We start from the raw sequence: 12,723 nt of genomic DNA, 5'->3' as shown, positions 1-12,723 counted from the left end.
CAAAAGGCACAATGCAGACTTAAGTACAAGAGGACTGACACTCTAAATCACTATGATTTGAACCTCTCCTGTGAGTCCAGTTTTAGATTCCGTGCTTCACTTCATGTTTCCTGTATCCCTTGGACATTCTTATTGAAGATGAAAAACATAAATTGCATCCGAATTTAATACAATAAGCACAATTTGACTTAAGTACAAGAGCACTGACACTCTAACTTTCTATGATTTGAACCTCTCCTGTGAGGAAAGTTTTAGATTCCGATGCCTCACTTCAGGTTTACTGTATCCCTTGGACCTTTTTATTGACGACGAAACACAGTAATTGCATCCGAATTGAATACAAAAGGCACAATGACGACTCAAGTACAAGAGGACTGACACTCTAACTATCTATGATTTGAACCTCTCCTTTGTGTCCTGTTTTAGCTACCGATGCTTCATTTCAGGTTTTTTGTATCCCTTGGACCTTCTAATTGACGATGAAACACAGAAATTGCATCCGAATTTAATACAAAAGGCACAATGCCGACATAAGTAAAAGAGGACTGACACTCTAACGCTCTATGATTGGAACCTCTCCTGTGAGTCCAGTTTTAGATTCCGATGCTTCACTACTGGTTTACTGTATCACTTGGACTTTTCTTATTGACGATGAAACACAGAAATTGCATCCGAATTTAATACAAAAGTCACAATGCCGACTTAAGTACAAGAGGACTGACACTCCAACTCTGTATGATTTGAACCTCTGCTGTGAGTCCAGTTTTAGATTCCGTACTTCACTTCATGTTTACTGTATCCCTTGGCCCTTCTTATTGAAGATGAAACACATAAATTGCATCCGAATTTAATACAATGTGTACAATGCCGACTTAAGTACAAGGGCACTGACACATTAACTTTCTTTCATTTGAACCGCTGCTCAGAGTCCAGTTTTAGATTCCGATGCTTCACTTCAGGTTTACTGTATCCCTTGGACCTTCTTACTGACGATGAAACAGAGAAATTGCATCCGAATGTAATACAAAAGGCACAATGCCGACTTAAGTACAAGAGGACTGACACTCTAACTTTCTATGATTTGAACCTCTCCTGTGAGTAAAGTTTCAGATTCCGATGCTACACTTCATGTTTACTAAATCCCTTGGACTTTCTTGTTGACGATGACACACAGAAATTGCATCCAAATTTAATACAAAAGGCACAATGCCGGCTTAAGGACCAGAGGACTGACACTCTAACTCTCTATGATTTGAACCTCTCCTGTGAGTCTAGTTTTGGATTACGTACTTCACTTCATTTTTAATGTATCCCTTGGACCTTCTTATTGAAGATGAAACACATAAATTGCATCCGAATTTAGTACAATAGGCACAATGCCGACTTAAGTACATGAGCACTGACACTCTAACTTTCTTTGATTTGAACTGCTCCTCAGAGTCCAGTTTTAGATTCCGATGTTTCACTTCACGTTTACTGTATCCCTTGGATCTTCTTACTGACGATGAAACACAGAAATTGCATCCGAATTTAATAAAAAAGCACAATGACGACTTAAGTACAAGAGGACTGACACTCTAACTTTCTATGATCGAACCTCTCCTGTGAGTCCAGTTTTGGATTCCGATACTTTACTTCAGGTTTACTGTATCGCTCGGACCTTCTTATTGACGATGAAATACAGAAATTGCATCCGAATTTAATGCAAAAGGCACAATGCGGACTTAAGTACAAGAGAACTGACACTCTAACTGTCTATGATTTGAACCTCTCCTGTGAGTCCAGTTTTAGATTCCGATGCTTCACTTCAGGTTAACTGTATACCTTGGACCTTCTTATTGACGAGGAAACACAGAAATTGCATCCGAATTTAATACAAAATGCACAATGCCGACTTAAGTACAAGAGGACTGACAATCAAACTTTCAATGATTTGAACCTCTCCTGTGAACCCAGTTTTAGTTTCCGATGCTTCACTTCAGGTTTACTGTATACCTTGGACGTTCTTATTGACGATAAAACACAGAAATTGCTTCCCAATTTAATACAAAATGCACAATGCCGACTTCAGTACAAGAGGACTGACACTGTAACTCTCTATGATTTGAACCTCTCCGGTGTGTCCAGTTTTAGATTCCGATGCCTCACTTCAGGTTTACTGTATCTTTTAGACCTTCTTATTGACGATGAAACACGGAAATTGCATCCGAATTTAACACAAAAGGCACAATGCCGACTTAAGTACAAGAGGACTGTCACTCTAACTCTCTATGATTCGAACCTCTTCTGTGAGTCCAGTTTTAGATTCCGATGCTTCACTACAGGTTTACGGTATCACTTGGACCTTCTTATTGACGATGAAACACAGAAATTGCATCCGAATTTAATACTAAAGTCACAATGCCGACTTATGTACAAAAGGACTGACACTCTAATTCTCTATGATTTGAACCTCTCCTTTGAGTCCAGTTTTAGATTCCGTACTTCACTTCATGTTTACTGTGTCCCTTGGACCTTCTTATTGAAGATGAAACACATAAATTGCATCCGAATTTAATACAATAGGCACAATGCCGACTTAAGTACAAGAGCGCTGACACTCTAACTTTCTTTGATTTGAACCGTACGTCAGAGTCCAGTTTTAGATTCCGATGTTTCACTTCAGGTTTACTGTATCCCTTGGACCTTCCTACTGACGATGAAACACAGAAATTGCATCCGAATGTAATACAAAAGGCACAATGCCGACTTAAGTACAAGAGCACTGACACTCTAATTTTATATGGTTTGAAGCTCTCCAGTGAGTAAAGTTTTAGATTCCGACGCTTCACTTCATGTTTACTGTATCCCTTGGAGCTTCTTATTCACGATGAAACACGGAAATTGCATTAAAATTTAATACAAAAGGCACAATGCCGACTTAAGAACAAGAGGACTGACACTCTAACTCTCTATGATTTGAACCTCCTCTGTGAGTACAGCTTTAGATTCCGATGCTTAACTTCAGGTTAACTGTATCCCTTGGACATTCTTATTGACGATGAAACACAGAAATTGCATCCGAATTTAACACAAAAGGCACAATGCCCACTTAAGTACAAGAGGACTGACACTCTAACATTCTATGATTTGAACCTCTCCTGTGAGTCCAGTTTCAGATTCCGATGCTTCACTTCAGGTTTACTGTATGCCTTGGACCTTCTTATTGACGATGAAACACAGAAATTGCATCCGAATGTAACACAAAAAGCACAATGCCGACTTAAGTACAAGAGGGCTAACACTCTAACTTTGTATGATTTGAACCTCTCCTGAGAGTCCAGATTTAGATTCCGATGCTTAACTTCAGGTTTACTGTCTCCCTTGGACCTTCTTATTGACAATGAAACACAGAAATTGCATCCGAATTTAATACAAAAGGCACAATGCCGACTTAAGTACAAGAGGACTGACACTCTAACTTTCTATGATTTGAACCTCTCCTGTGAGTCCAGTTTTAGATTCCGATGCCTCACTTCAGGTTTACTGTGTCCCTTGGACCGTCTTATTGACGATGAAACACAGAAATTGCATGCGAATTTAATACAAAAGGCACAATGCGGACTTAAGTACAAGAGGACTGACATTCTAACTTTTTATGATTTGAACCTCTCCTGTGAGTCCAGTTTTAGATTCCGATGCTTCACTTCAGGTTTACTGTATCCCGTGGACCTTCTTCTTGACGATGAAGCACAGAAATTGCATCGGAATTAAATTCAAAAGGCACAATGCCGACTTAAGTACAAGTGAACTGACACTCTAAATTTCTATGATTTAAACCTCTCCTGTGAGTCCAGTTTTAGATTCCGATGCTTCACTTCAGGTTTACTGTATCCCTTGGACCTTATTATTGACGATGAAACACACAAATTGCATCCGAATTTAATACAAAAGGCACAATGCCGACTTAAGCACAAGAGGACTGACACTCTAACTTTCTATGATATGAACCTCTGCTGTGAGTCCCGTTTTAGATTCCGATGCTTCACTTGAGGTTTACTGTATCCCTTGGACATTCTTATTGACGATAAAACGCAGAAATTGCATCCGAATTTAATACAAAAGGCACAATACCGACTTAAGTACAAGATTACTGACACTCTAACTTTCTATGATTTGAACCTCTCCTGTGAGTCCAGTTTTAGAATCCGATGCTTCACTTCAGGTTTACTGTACCCCTTGGACCTTCTTATTGCCGATGAAACACAGAGATTGCATCCGAATTTAATACAAAAGGCACAATACCGACTTAAGTACAAGAGGACTGACACACTAATTTTCTATGATTAGAACCTCTGCTGTGAGTCCCGTTTTAGATTCCGATGCTTCACTTGAGGTTTACTGTATCCCTTGGACCTTCTTATTGACGATAAAACGCAGAAATTGCATCCGAATTTAATACAAAAGGCACAATACCGACTTAAGTACAAGAGGACTGACATTCTAACTTTCTATGATTTGAACCTCTCCTGTGAGTCCAGTTTTAGAATCCGATGCTTCACTTCAGGTTTACTGTACCCCTTGGACCTTCTTATTGACGATGAAACACAGAGATTGCAGTCGAATTTAATACAAAAGGCACAATGCCAACTTAAATACAAGAGGACTGACACTCTAACGCTCTATGATTCGAACCTCTCCTGTGAGTCCAGTTTTAGATTCCGATGCTTCACTACTGGTTTACTGTATCACTTGGACTTTTCTTATTGACGATGAAACACAGAAATTGCATCCGAATTTAATACAAAAGTCACAATGCCGACTTAAGTACAAGAGGACTGACACTCTAACTCTGTATGATTTGAACCTCTGCTGTGAGTCCAGTTTTAGATTCCGTACTTCACTTCATGTTTACTGTATCCCTTGGCCCTTCTTATTGAAGATGAAACACATAAATTGCATCCGAATTTAATACAATATGTACAATGCCGACTTAAGTACAAGGGCACTGACACACTAACTTTCTATCATTTGAACCGCTGCTCAGAGTCCAGTTTTAGATTCCGATGCTTCACTTCAGGTTTACTGTATCCCTTGGACCTTCTTACTGACGATGAAACACAGAAATTGCATCCGAATGTAATACAAAAGGCACAATGCCGACTTAAGTACAAGAGGACTGACACTCTAACTTTCTATGATTTGAACCTCTCCTGTGAGTAAAGTTTCAGATTCCGATGCTACACTTCATGTTTACTAAATCCCTTGGACTTTCTTGTTGACGATGACACACAGAAATTGCATCCAAATTTAATACAAAAGGCACAATGCCGGCTTAAGGACCAGAGGACTGACACTCTAACTCTCTATGATTTGAACCTCTCCTGTGAGTCCAGTTTTGGATTCCGTACTTCACTTCATTTTTAATGTATCCCTTGGACCTTCTTATTGAAGATGAAACACATAAATTGCATCCGAATATAGTACAATAGGCACAATGCCGACTTAAGTACATGAGCACTGACACTCTATGTTTCTTTGATTTGAACTGCTCCTCAGAGTCCAGTTTTAGATTCCGATGTTTCACTTCAGGTTTACTGTATCCCTTGGATCTTCTTACTGACGATGAAACACAGAAATTGCATCCGAATTTAATACAAAAGCACAATGACGACTTAAGTACAAGAGGACTGACACTCTAACTTTCTATGATCGAACCTCTCCTGTGAGTCCAGTTTTAGATTCCGATGCTTTACTTCAGGTTTACTGTATCCCTAGGACCTTCTTATTGACGATGAAATACAGAAATTGCATCCGAATTTAATACAAAAGGCACAATGCGGACTTAAGTACAAGAGAACTGACACTCTAACTGTCTATGATTTGAACCTCTAATGTGAGTCCAGTTTTAGATTCCGATGCTTCACTTCAGGTTAACTGTATACCTTGGACCTTCTTATTGACGATGAAACACAGAAATTGCATCCGAATATAATACAAAATGCACAATGCCGACTAAAGTACAAGAGGACTGACACTCAAACTTTCAATGATTTGAACCTCTCCTGTGAACCCAGTTTTAGATTCCGATGCTTCACTTCAGGTTTAGTGTATACCTTGGACGTTCTTATTGACGATAAAACGCAGAAATTGCTTCCCAATTTAATACAAAATGCACAATGCCGACTTCAGTACAAGAGGACTGACACTGTAACTCTCTATGATTTGAACCTCTCCGGTGTGTCCAGTTTTAGATTCCGATGCTTCACTTCAGGTTTACTGTATTCCTTGGATCTTCTTATTGACGATGAAATACTGATATTGCATCCGAATTTAATACAAAAGGCGCAATGCCGATTTAAGTACAAGAGGACTGACACTCTAACTTTCTATGATTTGAACCACTCCTGTGTGTCCTGTTTTAGCTTCCGATGCTTCACAGCAGGTTTACTTTATCCCTTGGACCTTCTTATTGACGATGAAACACGGAAATTGCATCCGAATTTAACACAAAAGGCACAAAGCCGACTTAAGAACAAGAGGACTGACACTCTAACTCTCTATGATTCGAACCTCTCCTATGAGTCCAGTTTTACATTCCGATGCTTCACTACAGGTTTACTGTACCACTTGGACCTTCTTATTGACGATGAAACACAGAAATTGCATCCGAATTTAATACTAAAGTCACAATGCCGACTTAAGTACAAGAGGACTGACACTCTAATTCTCGATGATTTGAACCTCTCCTGTGAGTCCAGTTTTAGATTCCGTACTTCACTTCATGTTTACTGTATCCCTTGGACCTTCTTATTGAAAATGAAACACATAAATTGCATCCGAATTTAATACAATAGGCACAATGCCGACTTAAGTACAAGAGCACTGACACTCTAACTTTCTTTGATTTTAACCGTTCCTCAGAGTCCAGTTTTAGATTCCGATGTTTCACTTCAGGTTTACTGTATCCCTTGGACCTTCTTACTGACGATGGAACACAGAAATTGCATCCGAATGTAATACAAAAGGCACAATGCCGACTTAAGTACAAGGGCACTGACACTCTAACTTTCTATGGTTTGAAGCTCTCCAGTGAGTAAAGTTTTAGATTCCGACGCTTCACTTCATGTTTACTGTATCCCTTGGAGCTTCTTATTCACGATGAAACACAGAAATTGCATTAAAATTTAATACGAAAGGCACAATGCCGACTTAAGGACAAGAGGACTGACACTCTAACTCTCTATGATTTGGACCTCCTCTGTGAGTCCAGTTTTAGATTCCGATGCTTCACTTCAGGTTAACTGTATCCCTTGGACTTTCTTATTGACGATGAAACACAGAAATTGCATCCGAATTTAACACAAAAGGCACAATGCTGACTTAAGTACAAGAGGACTGACACTCTAACATTCTATGATTTGAACCTCTCCTGTGTGTCCAGTTTTAAATTCCGATGCTTCACTTCAGGTTTACTGTATGCCTTGGACCTTCTTATTGACGATGAAACACAGAAATTGCATCCGAATGTAATACAAATGGCACAATGCCGACTTAAGTACTAGAGGACTGACACTCTAACTCTCTATGATTTGAACCTCTCCTGTGAGTCCAGTTTTAGATTCCGATGCTTCACTTCAGGATTACTGTATCCCTTGGACCTTCTTATTGACGATGAAACACACAAATTGCATCCGAATTTTAATAAAAAGGCTCAATGCCGACTTAAGTACAAGAGGGCTAACACTCTAACTTTCTATGATTTGAACCTCTCCTGTGAGTCCAGATTTGGATTTCGATGCTTCACTTCAGGTTTACTGTCTCCCTTGGACCTACTTATTGACAATGAAACACAGAAATTGCATCCGAATTTAATACAAAAGGCACAATGCCGACTTAAGTACAAGAGCACTGACACTCTAACTTTCTATGATTTGAACCTCTCCTGTGAGTCCAGTTTTAGATTCCGATGCCTCACTTCGGGTTTACTGTATCCCTTGGACCGTCTTATTGACGATGAAACACAGAAATTGCATGCGAATTTAATACAAAAGGCACAATGCGGACTTATGTACAAGAGTACTGACATTCTAACTTTCTATGATTTGAACCTCTCCTGTGAGTCCAGTTTTAAATTACGATGCTTCACTTCAGGTTTACTGTATCCCGTGGACCTTCTTCTTGACGATGAAGCACAGAAATTGCATCGGAATTAAATTCAAAAGGCACAATGCCGACTTAAGTACTAGTGAACTGACGCTAAAATTTTCTATGATTTGAACCTCTCCTGTGAGTCCAGTTTTAGATTCCGATGCTTCACATCAGGTTTACTGTATCCCTTGGACATTCTTATTGACGATGAAACACACAAATTGCATCCGAATTTTATACAAAAGGCACAATGCCGACTTAAGTACAACAGGGCTGACACTCTAACTTTCTATGATTTGAACCTCTCCTGTGAGTCCATATTTAGATTCCGATGCTTCACTTCAGGTTTACTGTCACCCTTGGACCTTCTTATTGACAATGAAACACAGATATTGCATCCGAATTTAATACAAAAGGCACAATGCCGACTTAAGTACAAGAGGACTGACACTCTAACTTTCTATGATTTGAACCTCTCCTGTGAGTCGAGTTTTAGATTCCGATGCCTCTCTTCAGGTTTACTGTATCCCTTGGACCGTCTTATTGACGATGAAACACAGATATTGCATCCGAATTTAATACAAATGGCACAATGCGGACTTAAGTACAAGAGGACTGACACTCTTATTTTCTATGATTTGAACCTCTCCTGTGAGTCCAGTTTTAGATTCCGATGCTTCACTTCAGGTTAACTGTATACCTTGGACCTTCTTATTGACGAGGAAACACAGAAATTGCATCCGAATTTAATACAAAATGCACAATGCCGACTTAAGTACAAGAGGACTGACAATCAAACTTTCAATGATTTGAACCTCTCCTGTGAACCCAGTTTTAGTTTCCGATGCTTCACTTCAGGTTTACTGTATACCTTGGACGTTCTTATTGACGATAAAACGCAGAAATTGCTTCCCAATTTAATACAAAATGCACAATGCCGACTTCAGTACAAGAGGACTGACACTGTAACTCTCTATGATTTGAACCTCTCCGGTGTGTCCAGTTTTAGATTCCGATGCTTCACTTCAGGTTTACTGTATTCCTTGGATCTTCTTATTGACGATGAAATACTGATATTGCATCCGAATTTAATACAAAACTCGCAATGCCGATTTAAGTACAAGAGGACTGACACTCTAACTTTCTATGATTTGAACCTCTCCTGTGTGTCCTGTTTTAGCTTCCGATGCTTCACAGCAGGTTTACTTTATCCCTTGGACCTTCTTATTGACGATGAAACACGGAAATTGCATCCGAATTTAACACAAAAGGCACAAAGCCGACTTAAGAACAAGAGGACTGACACTCTAACTTTCTATGATTCGAACCTCTCCTATGAGTCCAGTTTTACATTCCGATGCTTCACTACAGGTTTACTGTACCACTTGGACCTTCTTATTGACGATGAAACACAGAAATTGCATCCGAATTTAATACTAAAGTCACAATGCCGACTTAAGTACAAGAGGACTGACACTCTAATTCTCGATGATTTGAACCTCTCCTGTGAGTCCAGTTTTAGATTCCGTACTTCACTTCATGTTTACTGTATCCCTTGGACCTTCTTATTGAAGATGAAACACATAAATTGCATCCGAATTTAATACAATAGGCACAATGCCGACTTAAGTACAAGAGCACTGACACTCTAACTTTCTTTGATTTGAACCGTTCCTCAGAGTCCAGTTTTAGATTCCGATGTTTCACTTCAGGTTTACTGTATCCCTTGGACCTTCTTACTGACGATGGAACACAGAAATTGCATCCGAATGTAATACAAAAGGCACAATGCCGACTTAAGTACAAGAGCACTGACACTCTAACTTTCTATGGTTTGAAGCTCTCCAGTGAGTAAAGTTTTAGATTCCGACGCTTCACTTCATGTTTACTGTATCCCTTGGAGCTTCTTATTCACGATGAAACACAGAAATTGCATTAAAATTTAATACGAAAGGCACAATGCCGACTTAAGGACAAGAGGACTGACACTCTAACTCTCTATGATTTGGTCCTCCTCTGTGAGTCCAGTTTTAGATTCCGATGCTTCACTTCAAGTTAACTGTATCCCTTGGACTTTCTTATTGACGATGAAACACAGAAATTGCATCCGAATGTAATACAAATGGCACAATGCCGACTTAAGTACTAGAGGACTGACACTCTAACTCTCTATGATTTGATCCTCTCCTGTGAGTCCAGTTTTAGATTCCGATGCTTCACTTCAGGATTACTGTATCCCTTGGACCTTCTTATTGACGATGAAACACACAAATTGAATCCGAATTTTAAAAAAAAGGCTCAATGCCGACTTAAGTACAAGAGGGCTAACACTCTAACTTTCTATGATTTGAACCTCTCCTGTGAGTCCAGATTTGGATTTCGATGCTTCACTTCAGGTTTACTGTCTCCCTTGGACCTTCTTATTGACAATGAAACACAGAAATTGCATCCGAATTTAATACAAAAGGCACAATGCCGACTTAAGTACAAGAGCACTGACACTCTAACTTTCTATGATTTGAACCTCTCCTGTGAGTCCAGTTTTAGATTCCGATGCCTCACTTCGGGTTTACTGTATCCCTTGGACCGTCTTATTGACGATGAAACACAGAAATTGCATGCGAATTTAATACAAAAGGCACAATGCGGACTTATGTACAAGAGTACTGACATTCTAACTTTCTATGATTTGAACCTCTCCTGTGAGTCCAGTTTTAAATTACGATGCTTCACTTCAGGTTTACTGTATCCCGTGGACCTTCTTCTTGACGATGAAGCACAGAAATTGCATCGGAATTAAATTCAAAAGGCACAATGCCGACTTAAGTACTAGTGAACTGACGCTAAAAATTTCTATGATTTGAACCTCTCCTGTGAGTCCAGTTTTAGATTCCGATGCTTCACATCAGGTTTACTGTATCCCTTGGACCTTCTTATTGACGATGAAACACACAAATTGCATCCGAATTTCATACAAAAGGCACAATGCCGACTTAAGTACAACAGGGCTGACACTCTAACTTTCTATGATTTGAACCTCTCCTGTGAGTCCATATTTAGATTCCGATGCTTCACTTCAGGTTTACTGTCACCCTTGGACCTTCTTATTGACAATGAAACACAGATATTGCATCCGAATTTAATACAAAAGGCACAATGCCGACTTAAGTACAAGAGGACTGACACTCTAACTTTCTATGATTTGAACCTCTCCTGTGAGTCGAGTTTTAGATTCCGATGCCTCTCTTCAGGTTTACTGTATCCCTTGGACCGTCTTATTGACGATGAAACACAGATATTGCATCCGAATTTAATACAAATGGCACAATGCGGACTTAAGTACAAGAGGACTGACACTCTTATTTTCTATGATTTGAACCTCTCCTGTGAGTCCAGTTTTAGATTCCGATGCTTCACTTCAGGTTAACTGTATACCTTGGACCTTCTTATTGACGAGGAAACACAGAAATTGCATCCGAATTTAATACAAAATGCACAATGCCGACTTAAGTACAAGAGGACTGACAATCAAACTTTCAATGATTTGAACCTCTCCTGTAAACCCAGTTTTAGTTTCCGATGCTTCACTTCAGGTTTACTGTATACCTTGGACGTTCTTATTGACGATAAAACACAGAAATTGCTTCCCAATTTAATACAAAATGCACAATGCCGACTTCAGTACAAGAGGACTGACACTGTAACTCTCTATGATTTGAACCTCTCCGGTGTGTCCAGTTTTAGATTCCGATGCTTCACTTCAGGTTTACTGTATCCCTTGGACCTTCTTATTGACGATGAAACACGGAAATTGCATCCGAATTTAACACAAAAGGCACAATGCCGACTTAAGTACAAGAGGACTGACACTCTAACTCTCTATGATTCGAACCTCTTCTGTGAGTCCAGTTTTAGATTCCGATGCTTCACTACAGGTTTACTGTATCACTTGGACCTTCTTATTGACGATGAAACACAGAAATTGCATCCGAATTTAATACTAAAGTCACAATGCCGACTTATGTACAAAAGGACTGACACTCTAATTCTCTATGATTTGAACCTCTCCTGTGAGTCCAGTTTTAGATTCCGTACTTCACTTCATGTTTACTGTGTCCCTTGGACCTTCTTATTGAAGATGAAACACATAAATTGCATCCGAATTTAATACAATAGGCACAATGCCGACTTAAGTACAAGAGCGCTGACACTCTAACTTTCTTTGATTTGAACCGTTCGTCAGAGTCCAGTTTTAGATTCCGATGTTTCACTTCAGGTTTACTGTATCCCTTGGACCTTCTTACTGACGATGAAACACAGAAATTGCATCCGAATGTAATACAAAAGGCACAATGCCGACTTAAGTACAAGAGCACTGACACTCTAATTTTATATGGTTTGAAGCTCTCCAGTGAGTAAAGTTTTAGGTTCCGACGCTTCACTTCATGTTTACTGTATCCCTTGGAGCTTCTTATTCACGATGAAACACAGAAATTGCATTAAAATTTAATACAAAAGGCACAATGCCGACTTAAGAACAAGAGGACTGACACTCTAACTCTCTATGATTTGAACCTCCTCTGTGAGTACAGC

The sequence above is a fragment of the Schistocerca americana genome, chromosome X (assembly GCF_021461395.2).
Source record: "Schistocerca americana isolate TAMUIC-IGC-003095 chromosome X, iqSchAmer2.1, whole genome shotgun sequence".
Taxonomy (NCBI): domain Eukaryota; kingdom Metazoa; phylum Arthropoda; class Insecta; order Orthoptera; family Acrididae; genus Schistocerca; species Schistocerca americana.
This window is presented reverse-complemented; position numbering follows the sequence as displayed.